Source organism: Dromiciops gliroides, chromosome 4 (assembly GCF_019393635.1).
Source record: "Dromiciops gliroides isolate mDroGli1 chromosome 4, mDroGli1.pri, whole genome shotgun sequence".
Classification (NCBI taxonomy): Eukaryota; Metazoa; Chordata; class Mammalia; order Microbiotheria; family Microbiotheriidae; genus Dromiciops; species Dromiciops gliroides.
Window position 1 is genome coordinate 286,409,627 of NC_057864.1, and position 24,387 is coordinate 286,434,013.

The window sequence follows — 24,387 nt, forward strand, 5'->3', positions numbered from 1 at the left end:
AGAAATGGCAAGAAGAAATAATTAAGCTTACCCCCCAAAAGGACTGAGGTTGTGGCAACATCAGATAGAATAGTAAATATTTCACAACTGACTGTTTCAATGGTCACAAAGATCTGAAAAAGGGGGAAAAAGTATTCTCTTCAATGATGATATAGTTTTCACATATTTCAACAAAAATGTTGGCATTATTTCTAAAGGAAATTAAGAGTCCTTTACCTCCTTTAGCCTAAAACTGCAGACAAATCCTAGTTAACTAAATTCTGAAAGTATGATTCTGAATATTTTAGATGGAAAAGAAAACAGATAGGTATACCAGAAAACTAATGAGGTTTAACAGGGACAAAATGGAAGGAAGGAAGGGAGGAAAGAAGAAAGGAAGGAAGGAAGGTATGAAGGAAGGAAGGAAAGAAGAGATAGAGGGAGGAAGGGAAGGAGGGAGTAATGAAAAGAGAAAGTAAAGGGAGAGAGGGAGAGAGAAAAATTGTCAGGGAAGGAGGAAGGGGGAGGGAGGTTGGCAGGAAGGGAAGAAGGAAAAGAAGAAGAGAGGGAGGAATAAAGGAATGAATGAATAGAGGAAGCAAATAAAGAAAGAAGGAAAAAAAGAAACACACATTCATTTAATGTTTATTATTTTCCAGGAACTTTGTTATTCAATGGGGATACAGATTAAAAACAAAACAAAAAATGCCTATCTTCAAAATGGAACTAGGAATTTGGGGGAAGGGAGTATGGTAGGTGATGAGTATACTTTATTTTTTTATTTATTTTTGTTTTTGGTGTGTGTGTGTGTGTGTGTTTGTGTGTGTGTGTGTGTGTGTGTGTGGGTGTTTGCAGGGCAATGGGGGTTAAGAGACTTGCCCAGGTTCAAAGAGCTAGTAAGTGTCAAGGGTCTGAGGCCTGATTTGAACTCAGGTCTTCCTGAACCCAGTGCAGGTGCTTTATCCACTTCACCATGTAGTGGCCCATGTATATACTTTAAAAGTACTTGCAAGATGGGGCAGCTAGGTGTCATAGTGGATAGAGCACAGGTCCTGGATTCAGGATGACCTGAGTTCAAATCCAGCCTCAGGCCCTTGACACTTACTAGCTGTGTGACTCTGGGCAAGTCACTTAACCCCAATTGTCTCACCAAAAAAAAAAAAAAAGTACTTGGGAGAAAGTTGAAATCAGGGCCACATAACAAAGGATAAAAAAAAAATGGTCACCTTCATATCAAAATGGGGCATAGAAATAGGAATTTCATTTTTACAGTCATTGACAGATTTCTTTCCTACTTACTCCAACCTTTCACCAACTCCATGTATATGCCCTTTTAGCAAAACAAAGAAAAAAATAAATCAATGAGTGGATAAATAAATAAATATGTAAATAAATGAGAATGAATGACTGAATAAATAAATACATGAATAAATAAAATAAATAAAAAATACAAATATCAGGTAAAATCATCTCATATATAGACAAAATACACATATGTCATCCCCATTGTCCTTCAGTTCTCAAGAAAATGAAGTACATTTCTTTTTTCACTTTTCTAATGGTAAACTTAAATCATTTTGTTTTATTGTTCTTCTGTGCAACTTGCTAATGTGTATAAAGGGTTTTTTCTGATTATATGTTCATACAGTTCTTATTATGATTTTTCTATATGCCTCATATTCATCATTTTTATATCATAATGTTATTTAATTTTATTTAACATAACATCTTGTTAGACATAATCTACTAATAGAACTATAAATATAGAAATATATAGAAATATATATACACTTGTAATACACATACATAAGTATAAATGTACTCATATAAATACATAAATGAATACAAATATAAAACCATACCCCAAATGATAGATAATTATCTATAAATACTGACACAGATATGCACATGTATACATACAGATGTGTTTATATGCACAAATGCATAATGTGCATACATGTGTATACATACTTATAGGAATAAACATTTTGCTTTTTACATATATATATACACACATGCTTTATGTACACATGAATACCAACACAGATATATACATTGAGAGGGTGTATACATATCAATCACACATATGTTTGATCTTATCTGCCATTCCATCAGACATCTATTTTTTAGATAAAGTGACAGACTAAGGAATATAAGCTCATTCATTTATCTTTTCATACAAAAATTATTAATTTTAAGAACTAGAAAAAACAAAGTTAAATAAAAGAGCCTTTATTCCTAAGACACAACCTAGTGATATAAATAAATATGCTTCAAGAGGAAAGGAAAAAATAAGTTTAGAAAAATATATAAGCAGAATGAACTAATCTTTTTGAAAACAACCAACTATATATATATGTATATATATATATATATATATGCATATATATGTGTGTGTGTGTGTGTATAAATGAACTATTTTAGAGCTACATTCACAAGAGGAAAATAAATGTAGATATGCTCATTATGTTTGATAAATTGTAAATATTAAAAGATGATAGAAACAAGGCAGAATTATTCAGCTTCCATTCAAAATCAACTCAATATGCTAGAACACTTGTCTTACAATAAAGAAACATATGCATAATGGTAAATAATTATTATAAAAGTAATGAAGATAAAATTTAAGAATTTTATTTGCTGATGAACTTAAATTTAATAATGGAGTTGCTGAAGCAATATGTTGAGATCAAGGGACATAGTAATATAATCTACCCAGTATGAAAGATATCAAAATCACAGTACTTGCTCTGAATTTGCAAATTATTATTGAAGAATAAAGATGTTTGTAGAAAGTAAATATAATTTAGAATATGATCAATGCAAATGGTCTGGTGTCATGACTTAGCTAGCCTGGGAATCTTTAAGATCTGTACTCAACATCTAACTAAGTCACCATGGACAAGTAAACTAAAATCTACATTCTCCATGGAAGTTCTAAAGGACTGAGACTAAATTTATTATCAATGATTTCATATTAATGATTAATTCAGTTTTAAATACTCCTTCTGTCCTCCGTCCCCACCCCAAAAGTGCATAAGAATAGAAAACTTTAAGAAGTCCAGTGAAGGAGGAATTAATTTTAGTTAGTAAAATCAGGAAAGATTTCCTAAAATCTCTACTGTTTATATTAGGCCCTGAGAAAAGGTTAGAATTTCAATAAGCAGACATAATTCAAGAGGAAACACTACAATATTATAAATAGTATTAAATAAGCTGTAGTCATGTAAATATAAGTAAAAAAAAAAACAAACTCCAGTTAGTGATTAGTTTCTCTCATCTTGCTGTTTATTACAATCTGGACAAAAGACATTTTTACTCTTTTTAAAAAATACCTAATTAAGAACAACTTGTCTCTCAGACTACAAAATAAATTCATGGAGGAGAAAGACTATTTTATTGTTGTTATGTTTTTAATTCTACAGGATATAGCTCAGTTCCTGGTACACAGTAAGTATTTAATGAATGTTTGTTAGTTAAATCATTGTTTTTATTTCACCCTGTGTAAATTAACCATTCTCTTTTGAACAGTCATGAATTGAATAAAAATAACATAGTAATTTGTGACTTGATTGAATCAACAAAATGTAATTCACTAACAGCAGCACCTAAAGCCCCTCAACATCACAATCTATAGAAAATCTATATATTTTTTTTTAATTCTACAAAGGACAGTCTTCATGTCATTGGCAATTACCATGATCTACATCTCCATATTTTATACCGCATTTGATATATATCACCTTGTATAATACTAACGTATGAATGGAATACACCTTCTTAGATGGGAGCATTTAAATCCTTGAGTCAAATGTTTTCATTTTTTCTTTGTCATTTTATTTTCAAAATAGTGGCCTCTTCATCTCTTTCAATTGCAGAGGATTAAGAGGTAGAGACGTCTTTGAAGAATTCAATAAATTTCAGTAAAGGGGGCCAAGCCCAGATTGCAGAGGAAGGGCAATAAATTTTCAGACTTCTCCATATGATGCCTCCAAATAGGTCCAAATTATGACATAAGAAAATTCCAGGAGCAGCAGAACCCAGAAAAAATGGGGTGAGAACATTTTCCAGTCAAAGATGACTTAGAAGGTTGGGAGGAAAGGTCTGTTGTAACAAGGTGAGAGTGGAATCCAGATCCAGACCACACTGAAACAGATGCAGCCCCAGATGAAAGAGACACAGATGTAGCCCCAAGCTAGCTATGCCAGTGGGCACCACTGAACTCAGCTCACAGTTGAGTGAAATGGTAGAGTGGTTGGATGGGGGTAGATGGCAGAGATCTCTGCTGGCACTGAGGTAGAAATCTGTCATGTTGCCTGAGCTCAGAACCAGGAAGCAGTCTTGAGTGGCAGCCCACGTAGGGTAGGGGCACAGGCATGCAGGAGGTTGCAACCACAGTGAAACAGAATTCTATTCCAGGGTTAAAGAGCAAGCAGTCCCATGGTTACTTAAAGACCAGAGCACAGGTCAGAGGAGTGTAGAATGTGGTTTGCCTTAAATTATATCAGCTGGGATCCCCTGAAACTTGGGATACTGTGCCCAGGAAGGAGTGCCCCACTTTAAGAATGAGTTAAAAGTCAAGAAATAGGTTGGCAAAATGAATAGACAGAAAAAAAGATGCTAATCCTATAAAGTTTCTTTGGTGACAAGGAAGATGAAAATATACTCTCAGAAGAAGATAACAAAGTCAGAGCTCCTACATCCCAAGCTTCCAAGAAAAATATGGAATGGTCTCAGGTCATAGAAGGGCTCAAAAAGGACTTTGAAGATAAGAGAGATAGAGGGAAAAATAGAAAGATAAACAAAAGTGATGCAGAAAAGTCATGAAAAAAGTCAACAGCTTAAAAAACCAAGAGGAAAAGGAGATACAAAAATTTTCTGAAGAAAATAATTGTTTAATAATTAAGATTGAGTAAATGGAAGCTAATGACTACAAGAAATCAAGATACAATAAAGCAAATGGAAATGAATGAAAAAAATAGAGAGCAATGTGAAATATCTCCTTAGAAAAACAACTGACCTTGAAAATCGATCGAGGTGAGATAATTTGAAAATTATTGGACTATCTGAAAGCCATGATCAAACCAATAGCATACATATCATCTTCCAAGAAATTGTCAGTGAAAATTGCCCTGATATTCAATAACCAGAAAATAAAATAGAAATTGAAAGAATCCACCAATCACCTCTTGAAGGAGATCACAAAATTCAAACTTCCAAGAATGTTTAAGCCAAATTCTAGAGTTCCCAGGTCAAGGAAAAAATATTGCAAGCAGCCAGAAAGAAACAATTCAAGTACCATGGAGCCACAGTCTGGATAATGCAAGATTTACTAGATTCTCTATTAAAGAATATGATATTCTGCAGGGCAAAAGAATTGGGATTACAACCAAGAATCACCTACACAGCAAAACTGAGTATATATATTTTAGTTATAAAAGTAATTTATTATTTTCCAGTTACATGTAAAGATAGTTTTCAACATTTGTTTTTATAAGATTTCCAGTTATAAATTTTACTGTTTCCCTCCCTCCCTTGACCTCCCAAGAGAACAAGTAATCTGATATAGGTTATATATGTACAATAACATTAAACATATTTCTGCATTTGTCATGTTGTAAGAGAAGAATCAGAGCAAAAAGGAAAACCTTAAAAAAGAAAAATAACAGCACCAAAACCACAAGAAATAGTATGGTTCAATCTGCATCCATATTCCACAGTTCTTTTTTTCTGGATTTGGAGAGTATTTTCCATCATGAATCCTTGGGAACTATCTTGTACCATTGTATTGCTGAGAAGAATCAAGTTTATCAGAGTTGATCAATGCATAATATTGATGATACTGTGTATAATGTACTTCTGGTTCTGCTCATCTCACTCAGCATCAGTTCATGCAAGTCCTTCCAGATTTCTCTGAAATCCACCTGCTCATTGTTTCTTACAGCAAAATAGAATTCCATTACATTCATATACCACAACTTGCTCAGCCATTCCGCAACTGATGGGCAGCCCATCAATTTCCAATTCCTTGCCACCAAAAAAGAACACCTATGAATATTTCTGTACATGTGGGTCCTTTTTTGCTTTTTTATGATCTCTTTGGGAAAAAAGACCCAAAAGTAGTATTTCTGGGTCAAAGGGTATGCACAACTTTATAGTCCTTTGGGCATAATTCCAAATTGCTCACCAGAATGGGTGAACTGATGTTCATTAGCTCCACCACTAATGCATTAGTGTTCCAATTTTTCCACAGCTTCTCCAACATTTCTTATTTTCCTTTTTAATGATATTAGGCAATCTGATAGGTGGGAGGTGGTACCTCAGAGTTGTTTTAATTTGTATTTCTCTAGTCAATAGTGATTTAGAGCATTTTTTCATATGGTAATAGATAGCTTTGATTTCTTCATCAGAAAACTGACAGTTCACATCTATTGACCATTTCACAATTGGGTAATGACTTGGAGTCTTATAAATTTGATTTAGTTCCGTATATATTTTAGAAATGACGCCATTATCACAAGTACTGGCTAGAAAAATTGTTTCCCAGGTTTCTGCCTCCTTTCTAATTTTGGATGCATTGTTTTTGTTTGTACAAAAACTTTTTAACTTAATATGATCAAAATCATTCATTTTGCATTTCATAATATTCTCTATCTCTTGTTTGGTCAGAAACTGTTCTCCTTTCCAAAGATCTGAGAGGTAAACTATTCCTTGCTCTCTTAATTTACCTATGGTATCACCTTTTATTTTTAAATGATGTACCCATTTTGACCTTATTTTAATATAAGGTGTAAGATGTTGGTCTATGCCTAATTTCTGCCATACTATCTTCCAGTTTTCCCAGCAGTTTTTTTCAAATACTGAATTCCTATCCCAGAAGCTGGAGTCTTTGGGTTTATCAAACAGTACATGACTAAAGTCATTTACTTCTGTGTCTCCTCTGTGTAGCCTATTCCATTGATCCTGCACTCTACTTCTTAGCTAGTACCAAATAATTTTGATGACTGCTGCTTTAGAGTAGAGTTTCATATTTGGTACAGCTAACCCACTTTTCTGTGCATATTTTTTTCATTAGTTCCCTTGATATTCTTGACCTTTTGTTTTTCCAGATGAATTTTGTTATTATTTTTATAACTGTATAAAGTAATTTTAGGTAGTCTGATTGGTATGGCACTGTGTAAATAAATTAATTTAGGTAGAATTGTCATTTTTATTATATTATCTCAGCTTATCCATGAGCAGTTAATATTTTTTCCAATTATTTAGATCTGATTTAATTTGTGTGAAAAGTGTTTTAGAACTGTGTTCATAAAGTGCCTGGGTTTGTCTTGGAAAGTAGACTCCCAAGTTTTTTTTTTTATATTGTCTACCATTACTTTAAATGGAATTTCTCTTTCTATCTCTTGCTGCTGGACTTTGTTGGCCATGTATAGAAATGCTAATGATTCATGTGAATGTATTTTATATCCTGCAACTTTGCTAAAGTTGTTAATTGTTTCAAGTAATTTTTGAGTTGATTCTTTAGGATTCTCTAAGTATACCATCACATCATCAGCAAAAAGTGATAGTTTTGTTTCCTCCCTGCCTATTTTAATTCCTTAATTTCCTTTTTCTTCTCTTTTTGATAAAGCTAGCATTTATAGTACAATATTAAATAATAGAGATGATAATCAATATCCTTGTTTCACCCCTAATCTTATTAGGAATGCTTCTAACTTATCCCCATTACATATAATGCTTGCTGATGGTTTTAGGTAGATACTGCTTATTTGGGAAAGCTCCACCTATTCCTATGCTGTGTAACATTTTATTTTTGCAGGCAATGGGGGTTAAGTGACTTGCCCAGGGTCATACAGCTAGTAAGTGTCAAGTATCTGAGGCCATATTTGAACTCAGATACTCCTGAATCCAGGGCCAGTACTTTAACCACTGAGCCATCTAGCTGCCCCACTATGTAATATTTTTAATAGGAATGAATGTTGTATGTTTTCAACAGCTTGAAATGATCATATGATTTTGGTTAGTTTTGTTATTGATGTGTTTGATTATTTTGATAGTTTTCCTGATGTTGAACCAGTCCTGCATTCCTGGTCATAGTGTATTATCCAGGTGGTCACTTGCTGTAATCCAATTGCTAATATCTTAATTAAGATTTTTGTATCAATATTCATTAGGGAAAGTGGTCTATAATTTTCTTTCTCTGTCTTGGCTCTGCCTAGTTTTGGTATCATCACCGTATTTGTGTCATAAAAAGAATTTGGTAGAACTACTTCTTCACCTATTTTTCCAAATAATTTAAATAATATTGGAATTAATTGTTCTTTATATGTTTGGTAGAATTAATTTGTAACTCCATCTGCTCCTGGGTTTTGTTTTGTTTTGTTTTTTTTCTTAGAGAGTTCATTAATGTCTTGTTCAATTTCTTTTTCTACTCTGGGCTTATTTAAGGATTTTATTTCCTCTTCAGTTAACCTGGGAAGTTTGTATTTTTGTAAATATTTATCCATTTCATTTATATTGTCAAATTTATTGGCATACAGTTGGGCAAAATGGTTCCTTATTATTACTTTAATTGCCCAGGGTAACACAGCTATTAAGTGTCAAATGTCTGAGGTTGGATTTGAACTCAGGTCCTCCTGAATTCAGAGCCAGTGCTCTCTCCACTGTGCCACCTATCTGTCCCATCCATGATACTTAAAATGCTTCTTTCTTGCTGCTTAGAGTATTTTCTCCTTCACCTGATAATTCTCAAATTTGGTTACAATATTCCTTGGACTTTTCCTTTTGGGTTCTCTTTCCAGAGGTGATCAGTGGATTCTTTCAATGATGATCTTATCCTCTGATTCTATAATATTAGGGTAGTTCTACTTGATAATTTCCTGGAATATGGTGTCTAGACTCTATTTCTGATCATGGCTTTCAGGCAGTCCAATAATTGTCAAATTATCTCTCCTAGAGACATTTTCTAGGTCTGTCATCTTTCCAATGAGGTATTTCACATTTTTTAAAATTTTTTTTTTCATTTTTTGGATTCTGTTTGATTGATTCCTGGTGTCTCATGAAGTCATTATCTTCTCAGTGAGATTATGCACCTTTTTTTTTCCATTTGGCCAGGTGAATTTTTTAAGGAATTGTTTTCTTCAGTCAATCTTTGTTCTTCCTTTTCCAAGCTGCTGATTCTTTTTTCATAATTTTCTTGTCTTGCTTTCATTTTGCTCCTCATTTTTTCTTCTATCTCTCTCAATTGATTTTGAAAATCCTTTTTGAGCTCTTGCAAGAAGGCTTTTTGTTCTTTAGACCAATTCATCTTCCTTCTTGAGGCTTCATATGTAGGCAATTTGAGAGTAATGTTCTCATCTGAGTCTGTGTTTGCCTCTTCCCTCTCTACACAGAAGCTCTCAATGGTAAGAGCTCTTTTTTGTTTCTTACTCATATTGCATCTTATTTTTTTTAAAGTTGAGGTCTGCTCTGGGGGCACCAGGGTCCCTGTTTCAAGCTTCTTATGTTGGGACTGTGTCACTGGCTTTCTACACTGAGTCCTCTATGGCTTGTGGATTTCTCACCATCCTGGGCTTGCTCCCCAGCACACCGGGATGGCCAGGCCTGGTTGTGCCTGTCCTCTGCCTGCACTTGAGCTAGCAGTCTGTCCTTTAAGCTGGTACTGGTGGGGTTCACCACTGGCCTGATGTTCCATAAGCTTGTTGAGCCAGGATCCAGGGCCCTCAGTTGCTTGGCTATAGCCTACAGCTTCCTGCTGACTTGTCCTGACACCCTCTACACTGTGCCTCCCTTTTGCCTGAGTGAGTACAACCTTAACTGAAGTCTTCTAAATTCTCTCTGGTTGGAAGACTGTGTCTCTCTGTCTCTTTGCAAGTTCAGAATCCATCCAGAGGCTTGATTTTATGTTCTTTTTGATGGAACCAAAGGAGAGCTCTAGCAACTTGCTGGATTCTGTCTGCCATTTTGCCTCTGCCCCAAAACTTAGTACAATCACACAGGGGGGGGGGGAAATGGAAATTCAATGAAAGAGAAGTATTGCAGGCATTGGTAATGAAATGATCTGAACTGAATAGAAAATTTCACTTTAAAATACGAGACCCTGGAGAGGCATAAAGAGGTAAAAAGGAAAAAAAAGAAATCATGAGGGATACTAAAAGGGTAAACTGTTACATTCCTACATGGGAAGATGATACTTCTAACTCATAAGACCTTTCTCATTATTAGTGCAGCTGAATGGAGTATACTTAGACAGTGGGCACAGGTGTGATTTGAATATGAAGGGATAATATCTTTATAGTATTTATTCTTTTTATTTTTTCCCCTGTGGTGTGGCCAGGGTTTGGATGGCTTGCCTAGAGTAGTGTAGCTGGTGAGTGTCAGTTGTCTGGCACCAGATTGGTCTCTGGTCCTGGGACAAGGACTAGTGCTTTCTCCACTCAGCCACGTTACTGCCCCATGTTGATATATTTTAAAAAATAAAATAGGGGGCAGCTAGGTGGCACAGTGGATAAAGCACCATTCCTGGATTCAGGACAACCTGAGTTTAAATCTGGCCTTAGTCACTTGACACTAACTAGCTGTGTGACCCTGGCCAAGTCACTTAACCCTTCATTGCCCCACCCCCCCAAAAAAAATTTAATAAAATAAAATAAATGGGTGAGAGGAATGCACTGGTATACAGGGAAAGGAAGAGGTGGAATGGGGAGTATCACATAAAAGAAGCAAGAAAAAGTGTACAGAGTGGAGGGGAAGATGGGGGAGGTGAAGGGGATTGAGTGAGCCTTACTCTCCTCAAACTTGGCTCAATGAGGGAATAACATACATACTCATTTGGGTATAGTTATATAGTAGCCTTTTGGTAAAGTGAGAAGGTAAGGGGATAAGGGGGAGGGGTAAAAGAAAAGTAGGGCAAATTAGGGGATGGAGCAGTACAAAGCAAAACACTTTTAAGGAGCAATAAGGTAAAAGAAGGCAGAAAATCAAGTAAATATCAAATGGAGGGAATAGGATGGAGGGTAATACAGTTAGCAAGAGTAACTGTGGGAGGCAGAGCCAATATGGCAGAGAGAAGCCAGGAAGTTGCCTGAACTCTCCAAAGTTTCTTTCAAATACAACATTAAATCAAACCAAACATTTAATATTTAACAAAAACTGCTGGGAAAACTAGAAGATAGTATAGCAGAAACTATGTACAGACCAATATCTTACACCTTATACTAAAATAAGGTAAAAATGGGTACATGATTTAGACATAAAAGTTGATACTATAGGAAAATTAGGAGAGGAAGGAGTAGTTTACCCCTTAGAATTATGGAAAGGTAAACAGTTTATGACCAAACAAGAGATAGAGAATAGTATGAAATCCAAAATGGATGATTTTGATTACGTTAAATTAAAAAGGTTTTGTACAAACAGCCAAAATTAGAAGACAGGCAGAAAGTTGGAAAACAATTTTATAGCCAGTATTTCTGATAAAGGCCTCATTTCTAAAATATATTGGGAACTAAATCAAATTTAAAATAATCCAAGTTGTTTCACAATTGAGAAATGGTCAAAGGATATGAACGGGTAGTTTTCTGATGAAGAAATCAAAGTTATTTATTGCCATATGAAAAAATGCTCTAAATCACTATTGATTAGAGAGATGCAAATTAAAACAATTCTTAGGTACCACTCCCCACCTATCAGATTGGCTAATATAAGAAAAAAAGGAAAATAAGAAATGTTGGAGAATCTATGGAAAAATTGGAACACTAATGCATTGTTGGTGGAACTGTGAACTGATCCAACTATTCTGGAGAACAGTTTGTAACTATGCCCAAAGGGCTATAAAGCTGTGCATACCCTTTGCCCCAGCAATACCACTATTAGGTCTCTAACACAAAGAGATCATTAAAAAAGGGAAAAGGGTGCACATGTACAAAAATATTTATAGCAGCTCTCTTTGTGGTGGCAAGAAATTGGAAATTGAGGGGCTGCCCATCAATTGGGGAATGGCTGAACAAGTTGTGGTATATGATTGTAATAGAATACCATTGTGCTGTAAGAAACAATGAGCAGGTAGATTTCAGAGAAACCTGGAAGGACTTACATGAACTGTTGGGAGTGAGATGAGCAGAGCCAGGAGAACATTGTACACAATATTGACAGCATTGTGTGTTGATTAACTGTGAAAGATTTGGCTCTTCTGAGCAATACAATGGTCCAAGATAGTTCCAAAGCTCTCATAATTGAAAATGCTCTCCAAATTGTGAAAAAAAGAACTATGTAATCTAGATGCAAATGGAACCATACTATTTCTATTGTTTTTGTTTTTTCTTTTTTGAGGGTTTTTCCTTTTTGCTCTGATTTTTCTTACACCTCATGATTAATGCAGAAATATATTTAATGTGATTGTACATATATAACATATCAGATTGCTTTCTGTCTTGGGGAGGGATCAGGGATGGGAGGGAGGGATAAAAATTTGAAACTAGAAATCTTATAAAAACAAATGTTGAAAACTATCTCTATGTGTAACTTGGAAATAATAAAATAATTTTATGAAAAATAATAGTAGCTGTAAAAAAAAAAAACTTAAAGCAAGTTTGTCTGATAGGTTTCAGTTCTCAAACACATAGAGAACTGTATCAAATTTATTAAAAGGATAGCCACTCTGTAATTGATAGATGATCAAAGGACACGAAATTTTCAGATAAAATAATTAAAGCCACCTATAACTATATGAAAAACAACAAACAAACAGAAAAAAACCAAAACAAAACATGCTAAACATCCTGTAGAGCAATTTGGCACTGTGGCCGAGGGGCTATAAAACCATTCATACTCTTCAACCTAGCAATGGCACTATTAGGTTGGTATCCTAAAAGACATTAAAAAAAGTTGAATTCAAAATTGGGGGGTTGGCCATCACTTGGAGAAAGGCTGAACAAAGTGTGGGATGTGATTAGGATGCAACACTATTGTGCTATAAGAAATGATTAGCAGGATGCTATCAGAAGGAGTTAACAAAAATGCAGTCCATCTACAGAGAAAGAACTGATGGTATCTGAATACAGAGTGAAGTATATTTTTGTTAGTTCCTCTTTCTAAAGTTTTTTGTCTGTTTTCTTTCACAATTTGAGTAATGTAGAAATGCTTTACATGACTCCACATTTATAACATATTGAATTCCTTGAGTTCTTAAGGGGGGAGTATAAGGAGGGAGGGATGAAGAAAATTTGGAACATAAAGCTTTTTAAATTGTGAAAATTTCTTTATACATGCAACTTGGGAAATTCTAAATAAATAAATACATTTTTAAAATGTAGAATTCAAGAAACTACTTAAAGCCAAGTTTCTGTAAGATTCAATACAGGCAAATATCCTGTAACTTTCTTTGAAAGACATTATTTTATTCTCTATAGAATGTTCTATCTCTTCATTCTCTGAAAGATTTTTTTGGAAAATCACATGTTGAATTAAAATGTGAGGATGGGGAGAATGGAAAAAATGTTGGAAAAGATTCCATATCAGAAACAAATGAAATCAAAGGTTTATATATTCCATAGAAGCACCTTGTCTATATATCACAAATACTTTCTCAAGGAAAAGTTGATAGGAACAGGCCATAGAAAAGATCAGGTAGTATCATTTTTTAAAAAATGGGAATGAAATTAAATACATCATAATGAACAGATATCATTTTCTACTAAAAACATAGCGATTTTCAAATCTATGTACAAGAATATCCTTATAGCTTAAATATAGTGGACAAAAGATAAAATTAAAAGAAGATATACATCAAAATGGCAGTAGCTCCAGTCTGCTATATTCCAATAAAATCTTGATAATAAAAAGGGCAGGGGAAATAAAGAAAATATAATTCATGTAAATTTTCATTATCTCAAGTCAATCATCACCTTATACATTACAATTCCTTCCCCATCAATATGACTGTTATTTCTTCCAAATTAAAAAAAAAAGAATTTATTTTTACATATATTTTGTTTGTTATATTGTATGCATATTACATATGTATGTTCTTTCCTTTTTATACAAGGTAAACTCTTTGAAATTAGGAACTCTTTCATTTTTGTTTTTATATCCCCAGAAATTAACACAGGTTCTGACATATTATTGAATGATTGCTGATTCACTGTTTAAAAGATATGTTAGTAAATTGCCACCAAAAATGCATCACAAAACGTTTTCAGCCAGTAAATAATTGATCTCTTCACATTGTAAAGAATTAATTGTTATTTGAGGTTTTTATGACCCCATCTTGTGGCTAGAATTTTAAAAAAAACCTCGGCTTGCACTGGCCTGAGGCTCTACAAACCACAGGGTGCTGCACCCACTGGTTTTAACTGTTGCCATGGTGCTGGCACCTCATGTCATCACCACTCTCCAACACCTACATGGGCCTGGCAAAATTATAATGATTGGAAGCCTAGTGAGAGCAGTCATGTGACTGTCAGAGCAGCCAGCCAATTGGCTGGGGTGGGGGTGTGGGGTGTGCTGGGAAGAAGGGAGTTTTTTCTGGCATTCTAGCTGGAAGCTGGAAGGTGCGGGAAGACACTGCTGTGTATTCTCAGCTGATTCCTGAGCTGTGGTGTTATCCAGGTTGTATAATTTCCCTTTCCCCATTTGGTCCCCACACTATGTAAAGAGATATGACAGGTGTCTGAGATATGACCCAGGAGTTATGAGAGAAAGTTGTGAAGGAGTACATTCAGACTTAGGAAACAGTCTATGAAAAGAATAAAGGAAGGAGATGGAATGTGATATGTGGTAAAAGTCAGAAGGCTCTTTTGCCTCAACCAAAGAATGTGTGAAGGGGTAAAGATAAATCAGTAAAGTCAGGGTAGAGTTATATTGTTAAGGGCTTTAACTGCCAATGGTAGGATTGGTGTTCTGTTGTTGTTATTTGTTCGTTTGTTGTTGTTGTTTTGTCATAGAGATCATTGGGATCTACTTCAAATTGTTGTGGAGGGCAATATTTTCAAACCTGGTTTTGGCATCTGTGTAGGGAATAGAATTCAGGCAGATAGAATAATTGACAAGCAGTTGAATTAGTCCTGGAGAGAGGTAATCAGAGCCTGAATTAGAATGGTGATTTTTGTGAGTAAAAAGAAGGATATGAATATAAGTATAAAGTGTGTGGGTATAAAGAAGTAGACCAACAAAAAATGCAAAGGTAAAACTTACAAGATATGGCAACTGAACAGATTATATAGTCACACATTACAAATATGTCTCAGGTTTTGAAACTTGGTGACTGAAAAAGTCATGATACCCTCAACAATGATAAGGAAGTTCAGTAGAATAGTTAGCTTGTGGAGAAATGATCTTTTCTGCTCTGAGTTTTAAGAAGGTAACTGGAAATCCTAGAAATTACTTAAGAAATTATCTCTATTTTAATGACACCACAAAGGGGAGATTAGTTGAGCAAAACAAATGTAAAAAACAAGTCATTTTAGCTAAAACAAATTTAAAAGTTGAATAAATTAGATTATCAGGAAAACCATATTTTTGTCTAAATTCAGGTCAGCTATTTTTGTTTCTGTTAAATCTGTTTATTCTTGCTCCTTGTTCTAATATTTAATCCTGAATACCTGGAGATGCACTTCTTCATTAAGTAAATTTGCTGAGAGACTCAGAATAATCATGATGATGTATGACATTGTCATTGCAGCATAGTGTCTGCATGTATTGATGAATTATTATATGCATGCATATTACATAACTAGCCTCCAGTGCTTAATATTGTAGGGTATCATGGGGATTTTGTAAATGACATAAATAATTTATTTTCTGTGCAATACCTCTCTATATATTTCTTTCTCCTTTGATTAACATGTTTTGGTGCTCAGCTACATTATGATATCGATAGCATGCAAAAAATCAGCTCTATTTGCTACATTTTCCTCTGTCTTCCCTAAAGATATGTCTACTTTTTATTTCTTCCTTTAAACAAATCTTTATTTTCTTGCCATTGAATAGATAATAAGAAACATTAATCTTTCAATGACAGTATTTCACTTCCCCCAAACCCCCAAAAGTGATAGGATGAAAATGAGATACCCTATCTGATGATAATAATGACAGTTGTAACAAGTTATTTATATAGTGTTTATCAGTGATCATATTTTAACTGATTCAGCTTTCAACACAAGTTCATGACGTAGGGGAGGTAGATAACTTGAATATAAACTCCTTGTTTAAAATCTTATAAGAAAGGGGTTTTAAAACAAAATACACCCATCATAAGAAAGTTGTGAGGATAAAATATAATTGTAAAATGCTTTGGAAACTTAAAAATGTGTAATATTTGTTACTATTATTCCTGTTTTGTTATTCCATATTTAATCTAGACTTTTTATCAAATATGGAAAAATAGATAATTTATCATGATTAAAGATAATCAGAGTAGAGGAGTTTAAATGAGTCCATCTTTTCTTTTGCATCAATTTTTCCAATTTACCATTTCCAGAGACTCATTCAGTCAATATTTAATGATAATCTTAAAAAAAACTATAGGTTGTATAATAATAAGATTTTACATTGCTGAATATTGAAATATATAAATATGGGAAAATTAGTAACATATAAGAATATGTGGCACCTATATAGATAAACAGGAATAAACATCCATTTTACATATGATAGTACTCCAGTGATTCTAAAGAGAAATCCTACCATTTTAAAACATAAAACAGGACTTATTGATTGCATTCTTGTACAATGACTAGAAAAAGCTACTAGAAAAAATTAATCTGTTCACTTCTGAAGACATATATACAAAAACAGAATATCAAAGGACATTTTACCCCAATATAAATTCACCTTTAGAGGAAAATTAAAGAATATTATGGATTTTGGGGAGGTGCATGCTTCACATGGCAGAAATATTTTTAAAAACAATTTCATTGTACATGCAAACAACCTAAATGTATATGTTAAATGTTTGGAAAAAGACCACTAGGAGTCTAATTTTAGGTTGTGGAGCAATATCTTTTGAAGAGGAGTAAGATACAGAGAGATTCTATAAGGACTAATGCACATACACATGTGCTAATGAACATGCACACCCACAAACACACACACATACCCTTCATTCTTTATGATACCTTAAAATTTTATACCTGAGCTAGTTGTGCATTATAAGATTTATCTCCACCATTACTAACAAACTAATTAATTTGCTTTATAAATCTTCTATGTTTTCCTTTAAAAAACAACATCATTTTTTTTTACTGTCTTCCTTCCTTAAAAGTTTTGTGAAACTATGAGAGCCAAATTGGATATATAGAGCATTACTCTTCCCCTTTAAACTTTCCCTTTTATATATATCACAGACCAATAAGAGAAAGGAGCCACTGAGCTTTAATCTGTGAGGAATCTGTTTTGTTTTGTTTTTATTGCTTGGGAATTAATTGGACAACAAGAACTGAAACCAATTAGGGAAATAAGGAAGGAGAAATACAAACAAATAATCTTAGATCTAAGCTTAATCTATTCCTTTATAAAACTCACCGAATCCCAAACTGCCCGCCAGACCACGAACCCCTGAAAAGACTGAACACCAAACCACGTGCACTCCTTTCAACCCTGCTCTGTAGGTCCTAAGTTGTGTTCCTGCCCTAACTTTTAATTTGGCATCCCAGAAGTTGCTCACATTCTCCTCCCCAAAAGGGAGGTCCTTCAAAAGCTGCTTCAGTAGCATGTGCAATCTCTCAAATGATTCAGCTAAAACTTCCGATATTAATCTTTATCACAGATAACTTTTACCACAAATCTAATGTGTATCCTCTCAGGATGATATTTAAATTCCTAACATAAAATCCACAAAAATTCAAAATAAATAAATTATGTTGAAATACATTTATAAAAAATTCTAAATAACCCTAGGTTAATAAGCCCTAATAGAAAAAATCTCAAAGATGACTAGATCTCCCAAAAAGCATTTAAAGGAGATCATAGATAAACATTTGCCAGGATATGAAGATGCCAATGAGTTATGATCTATCCTGTTAGAAGCAAAGTTGAGAAGAATTTAGTTTTCACATCAGTGAGATAATAGATGTATAGAAGTATTAAAGATTATACTCTGTACTTTTTTCTACCTTATAGAGTCCCTTTATTCCTTTAAAATATATCTCATGTAGAATTTTCTATGTAAAGATTTTCCTTGTTTCCCCTAATACTAGAGTCCTTCTTTCCAGACTATCTTGTATTTATCTACTTTTTATTTATTTTGATTTGAATTTATTTAAATTTAGTTTATCCTTATATAATGTATATATGTGTTTGTGTGTGTGTGTGTGTATATATATATACATATATAAATATATATATATATATATATACATATACATATATATTCAAATAAATATATGAAGGTTATATTTTTCCTTTTTTTTTATAACAACATCTACCAAATTTATTTGAATATAATAGACATATGTAGGGAGTACTTTAAATTAATGATGAAGGCAAGAGAGATGTATGTACCAAGTCTGATACCATTAAATATGTCATAAATGAATAGGAAACAAACTAAATCAATAAATAGGAAAATTAATATCAGTACAGAAGATATATAATTAACAAGAGACAATGCAATTATAAAACTTATGGCCTCAGATGAGTTGACAGTAATGGTAAGAATATGAGTAAAGCAAAATCTTATGGCAAAATAGTAAATATTAAGCTCTAGGGTTATAAAGAGAAATGTAAGGAAGTCCTTTATCTCCAAGAGCTCACATTTTAAAATGGGACATAATTTTCTGAAAAAAGTCCAATAGGAAAGTCTTATGATTATTAGGTAGCAGTAGCAAAGGAGATATTAATATATGATCCTTAACATTATTTCCACTGATAAAGTACCTTTTTTTCATAGACATTGTGGCAAGAACTTTGTTTTCTGAATCTTCAGTAGCTCCAATTGTAGCACAGGCAGAGATAAACAAACAAACAAAAAATCCTTTCCAACACATTATTTTGAAGGGATGATATTTGTAAAAACATTTATTTTTCTTTTATCCTTGTTCTTTGTGGGGCAAACAGGATGGGGTTTCTTATGTCTGGGGCCCGGATGTGGACTTTGGACCCCTGGGCTATTGCTTTGTCCACTGTGTCATCTAGCTAACCTATGATGACATCTCTTTTCTTTAATTTTTTTATCTTTTTTTTTATTTCCATAAAAGAATTTTATTATTTTCCAGTTACATATAGAGATAGTTTGCAAAATTTGTTTTTATAAGATTTGTAGTTTCAATTTTTTCTCCCTCCCTACCCTCAGACACTTATTTTTAAGGGTTTTTCTTCTAGGGCTAATGGCTCCTGGGACTCAGCTAGAAGCACTACCAGTTCTGGGTGGAGTGAGAGGAGATGGTCCTGCCATTTCAGGTCTCTTGGTTAAATATATAAACATATATTTATGAGTGGTACTTGTTCCATAGTTTGTAGAAATGTTTTAAGGTGGACCCCTTCTCTATGGTGATTTCTTCCCTCAATGATGGCTGTAGTTCCCACACTGGATGCTGTACCATTGTTATGAAAAAAACCAACACTGTTTCCTAGGCTCTTGTGTTCAGGGTCTTGGGCTATCTTTATGGGGTCTAAAGGGAGGGGATAGTAGGTTGACCTTCCTCAAGTCATTCAAAAAGAGAACCTTCCTGCTTCATCAAGCCTGACTTGCTTATCCTATAAAATCAAAGGTCAAAAATTGGAAGTAACCCCAAAGGTTATCTAGAACAACCCCCTCATTTTTAAAGAATTGTAAACTGTAGATCAGCTAGGCTAAGTGACTTTACTAAAGTTAGACACATAGTGAGTTGCAAAAGTTGTAATTAAACTGAAGTGCTCTGACTCTTGATCAAGTACTATTCCTATTAAATAAATCTCTTTGTGAGATTTATATTTAAATTGCAACTTTTACTATTGAACCTCTCCATTCTTAGTTTGTCCTTCAAATTATAACATAAAGCCCATCTCTGGGGTCACTTCAAAGCCTTTTTGCCTAAGATCTATTTGCTTGTAACTAAAATAGCCTTTATTGAATCCAGAACAATCTTAATGAAATAAAGTAAGACTTAAGCAGACAATTCATTAGGTATTTTGTAAAATATGAGGGATTATTTAAAGCCAACACATGTAGAGGAAACTTTGGGGGGTAAAAAACTCCATCATCAACTTTTAAGATTCCAAAAGTATCATGAGAATACAGAAACAAAAAGTTTCTGACACACCAAGTTTGGATGTAAAAGGCTTCAACTGAGTCCCAGATCTGGTACTTTCTAGATGTTGGTATGTGAGCAAGGCAGTTAACCTTCTTAGACCTCAGTACCTTCAATACGAATACACATGAATTGGATGAGATAATGTCATTTTTTGCTGATTTCTAAAATTCAGTGCTTCTCTGAAAAAGAAGAACTAATTTCTTTACAATTAATAGATTTAGTTTTCCTGTACTTGGCTTTGCGCTGTAACTGCTTAAACCATGGTTCTTGTTCTCTGTACTTAGTTAAGTGACTGTGTTTCTGTCTTGAGGATCAATAAGCAAAATATTGATGGAAATGATGGTGATAATGATTAAAATGATGACCATGTTGATAAAAGTGGCAATAGATTAGAAAGGCATTGGGAAGAACGGAACCTTTTTTTTTTTTTTAAATCTAAGTCTTGATAATCTCATTTTAAACCAGGGATTAGTTTTATGAGTTTAGCTTTTAGCTTCTTAGAAGTTAAATTCCTTAAAAATATTTTCTGAGTCCATTTTACTGCTAATACGAGTAAGTTATTCAAGAGTCACATTACCATTAAAGAATCTCAAAGTTATGAGTTTTAAATATTTTTTTTAAATAATCAAAATAAACATCTTTCATAATGGAATTTTAGGAATTCATTGTAGGTGTTTTCATGAATCCTCTTAAATTAGTGTTCTTAATTCAGTGAGTATATGTGTGAGAGAATGTGTGTGTGTAATTGAGTCATTTGGCAGTACGTTTAAGTCTATGAATTTATAAGAATAATGTGAGGTATTAAATGAAAGGCTAAATTTCTCTTAGACGGTGAAAATTCAGATATAATTTTCCCCTATCTCCCATTACTTTCACACACTTCTTGAAATCTCTACATAGAGATTTTGGAGTTTCTGAATCTAGGGTTTTCAACCCTTGTCTTAGATTATTTAGTATAATTCCAATCAATGTTGTTAGTTGTTTTTTTATTATTATTCATTCTTAAATGCATAGAATTAAAACTGAGAGGGAATCATAGATATTACTTGATGCACATCCTAAGAGGGAGACAGACAGACAGAGACAGAGAGGCAGAAATAAAAAGACAGAAAGTCAAACAGAGACAAAAAAGAGCTGCACAGAGACAGAGGCAAAGAGACAGAAAGACAGAGTCAGAGACAAAAAGACAGAGCATGAAAGAGAGCAAGACAGAGAGACAGAGTCAGAGTCAGAGTCAGAGAGACACAGAGAAATTTGCAGGTATCAGAAGTACTCAAGTTACAAATGTGGGGACCAATTTTTAATTGGGGATTGCTAGCTAAGCGGCTCACCGCAATATTGGGGCAAGGAAGGAGACCAGCAGCCTACCTCAAAACAGAGCAGGATTTATTTAACAAGAACAAACTTAAAAAAAAAAAAAAGAAAAGCACAAACAGGATCAGTAGGATCAAGGGAAAGGAAATAAAATGGGGAAAGGGAAATTATAATACCTAAAAAAATACCACCGTCCAGGAATCAGCTGAAAATATGCAGCAGAATGCCTGTTGCTTTCCAGCTTCCATCTAGAATGCCCAATTCTTCTCCCCCAAACCTAGAAACACCCCACACAGTCCCAGTCAATGGGATGGCCGCTCTGACAGTCACATGACTGCCCTCACTGGGCTTCCAGTCATTATAATTTTGCCAGGCCCATGTAGGCTTTGGCGAGTGGTGATGAGGTGAGGTGTCAGAGCCCTGGCAATGGCTAAAACCAGTGGGTGGAGCACCGTGTGGTTTGCAGAGCCCCAGGCCAGTGTGCACCAAGGCATAAAAACCTCAAATAACAATTAATTCTTTACACAAAGGAATATGATTTGAGCAAAAATTTGGAGGATATGGAGACATATTCAATGTGAAGGAAGAAAAGGAAGAGAAAGAAATTGATAAATTAGTAAAATACAGTTATCAAGATAATTCAGTAATCAAAAAAATTAATATTGATCTCAATGGAACAAAAAAAGTAAGGGAACCCTAGGAATTTCTCTCAATTTGCCAAGTTATGAGGGATAATGAAGTGTTAGTTAAAAATAAAGGAAGAAGCTTGATATACTAACAAAGCAGTAAACTCTTCTGACTAGCTAAGAGGCAAACTTTGATTTGTCAGAATGTTAAAGGTATAACTGCAGTAGTGTTGAAAGAACCCTAAACTTTCTTTATTATTATTATTATTTTATTTTTGGGACAATGCACCATCTACCTGCCCCCATCCCTAAACTTTCAGAACTAATAAATTGAAATAAGATTTTACCCAAATATGTGGAAGATGAATATTATATAGAAGCAACTGATATGTATCTAAAATTCTTTTAAGGTGGCTATTCTCTAGTAGGAGGCAAAGAAAGAAAATAGATTCAGTAGTAACTTGAATTCTTTTTGAGAAGTACTGAACCAGTTGTTTGTTGTTGTATTTTTTCAGCTGATAAAAGGGAAAGCCATGGTTTCCTTGTTTCCCCTATAAAGGAAATTGCTATGTGGAAGCAAAGAAAAACTCCCGTGACTTTTGTTAAACCAGTTTCTGATGATTCACACAACCACAAATGAAACTACACAAAGAAACTTGGAAAGCATTGAAAAATATTAGAGTCATACCTGAAAACTGAAACTCTGAGGGCCACAGCTGGTGTTTTCAGCATTGCTACTGATTATAGTTAAGAACTTTAGAAGAGAAAGGAAGATTTGTGAAAATATTATGAGAGGTTGGGATTTGGATTTAATCTTAAAAATTTATGAGTAGGTGGGGCAGCTAGGTGGTGCATTGGATAGAGCACCAGCCCTGGAGTCAGGAGGACCTGAGTTAAAATCCAGCCTCAGACACTTAACACCTACTAGCTGTGTGACCCTTAGGCAAGTCACTTAACCCCAATTGCCTCACTTAAAAAAGAAATCTATGAGTGGGGGCAGTGAGGTGGTGCAGTGGATAAAGCACTGGCCCTGGATTCAGGAGGACCTGAGTTCAAATCCAGCCTTAGACACTTTGACACTTACTAGCTGTGTGGCCTTGGGTAAGTCACTTAACCCCCATTGTCCCAGGGAGAAAAAAAATTCATGAGTGATACTCTTACAGTCCATTGGTGGAGTACCTTAATTTATGAGAATATATTTGTCAGGAACATTTTAAAAGTTAACTTTTTTTGTTTGTTGATCTGTTATAAGATCCCCCGCCCCAAGTGTCAGTCTAATATCATGATTATTAAACAAAAAAATGCAGGTTTACAAAACCTGAAGGCTAAATCCAAGGCTATATATGTTAAATTCACTTCATTGTATTTAGTGTTTTTAATATTTTATTTTATCCGATTGCATATAAAACAATTTTTTCATATTCATGTAAAAAAATCCAAATTCTCTTCCTTCCTCACCTATTCCTTCATTTTTTTCCCTCAAAGATTATAATCAGTTTTACTTGGTAGGTAATTCTAGGTTCTAATCCTAATTCCTTTGATCTCCATAATATTATATTTTAAACACTCTGACCCTTTAATGTAGAAACTGCTAAATCTGTGTTTCCCTGCAAATGGCTTCATGATATTTGAATAATTTCTTTCTGTCTGCTTGCAACATTTTCTTCTTGACCTGGTGGCTCTGGAATTTGCCTATATTATCCCTGGCAGTGTTGATTTGGGGTTCTTTTTCAAAAGGTGATCTGTAGATAAATTTTTTTCAATTACTATTTTTCCCTATGGTACTAGAATATCGGGGTAATTTTCCTTATTACTGTCTTGAAATATGATGTCCAGGCTCTTTTTTTGATCCTGTCTTCCAGGTTGTCCAATAATTCTTAAATTATCTCTATTATATCTATTTTCCAAGTCAGTCATTTTACTAAGGGGAAATACCACATTTTCTTTAATTTTTTAATCTTTTAAGTATACTTTATTGAGAAGTCATTAGGTTCCACTTGTCAAATTCTAATTTTTAATGAATTATTTATTTTAGTGAGCATTTTTACCTAATTTCCCATTTGAGAAATTCTACTTTTTTCAAGTTCTATTCTTCAATGATTTTTCATGGTTCCTATACAAAGTTATTGACACTTTTTTCATTTTTTTTGCATCACTCTTATTCATTTTCATATTTTTCTTCTCTTTCTTATTTGATTTTTAAAATCCTTTTAAAATTATTAAAACATTTCTTTTGGGGCCTA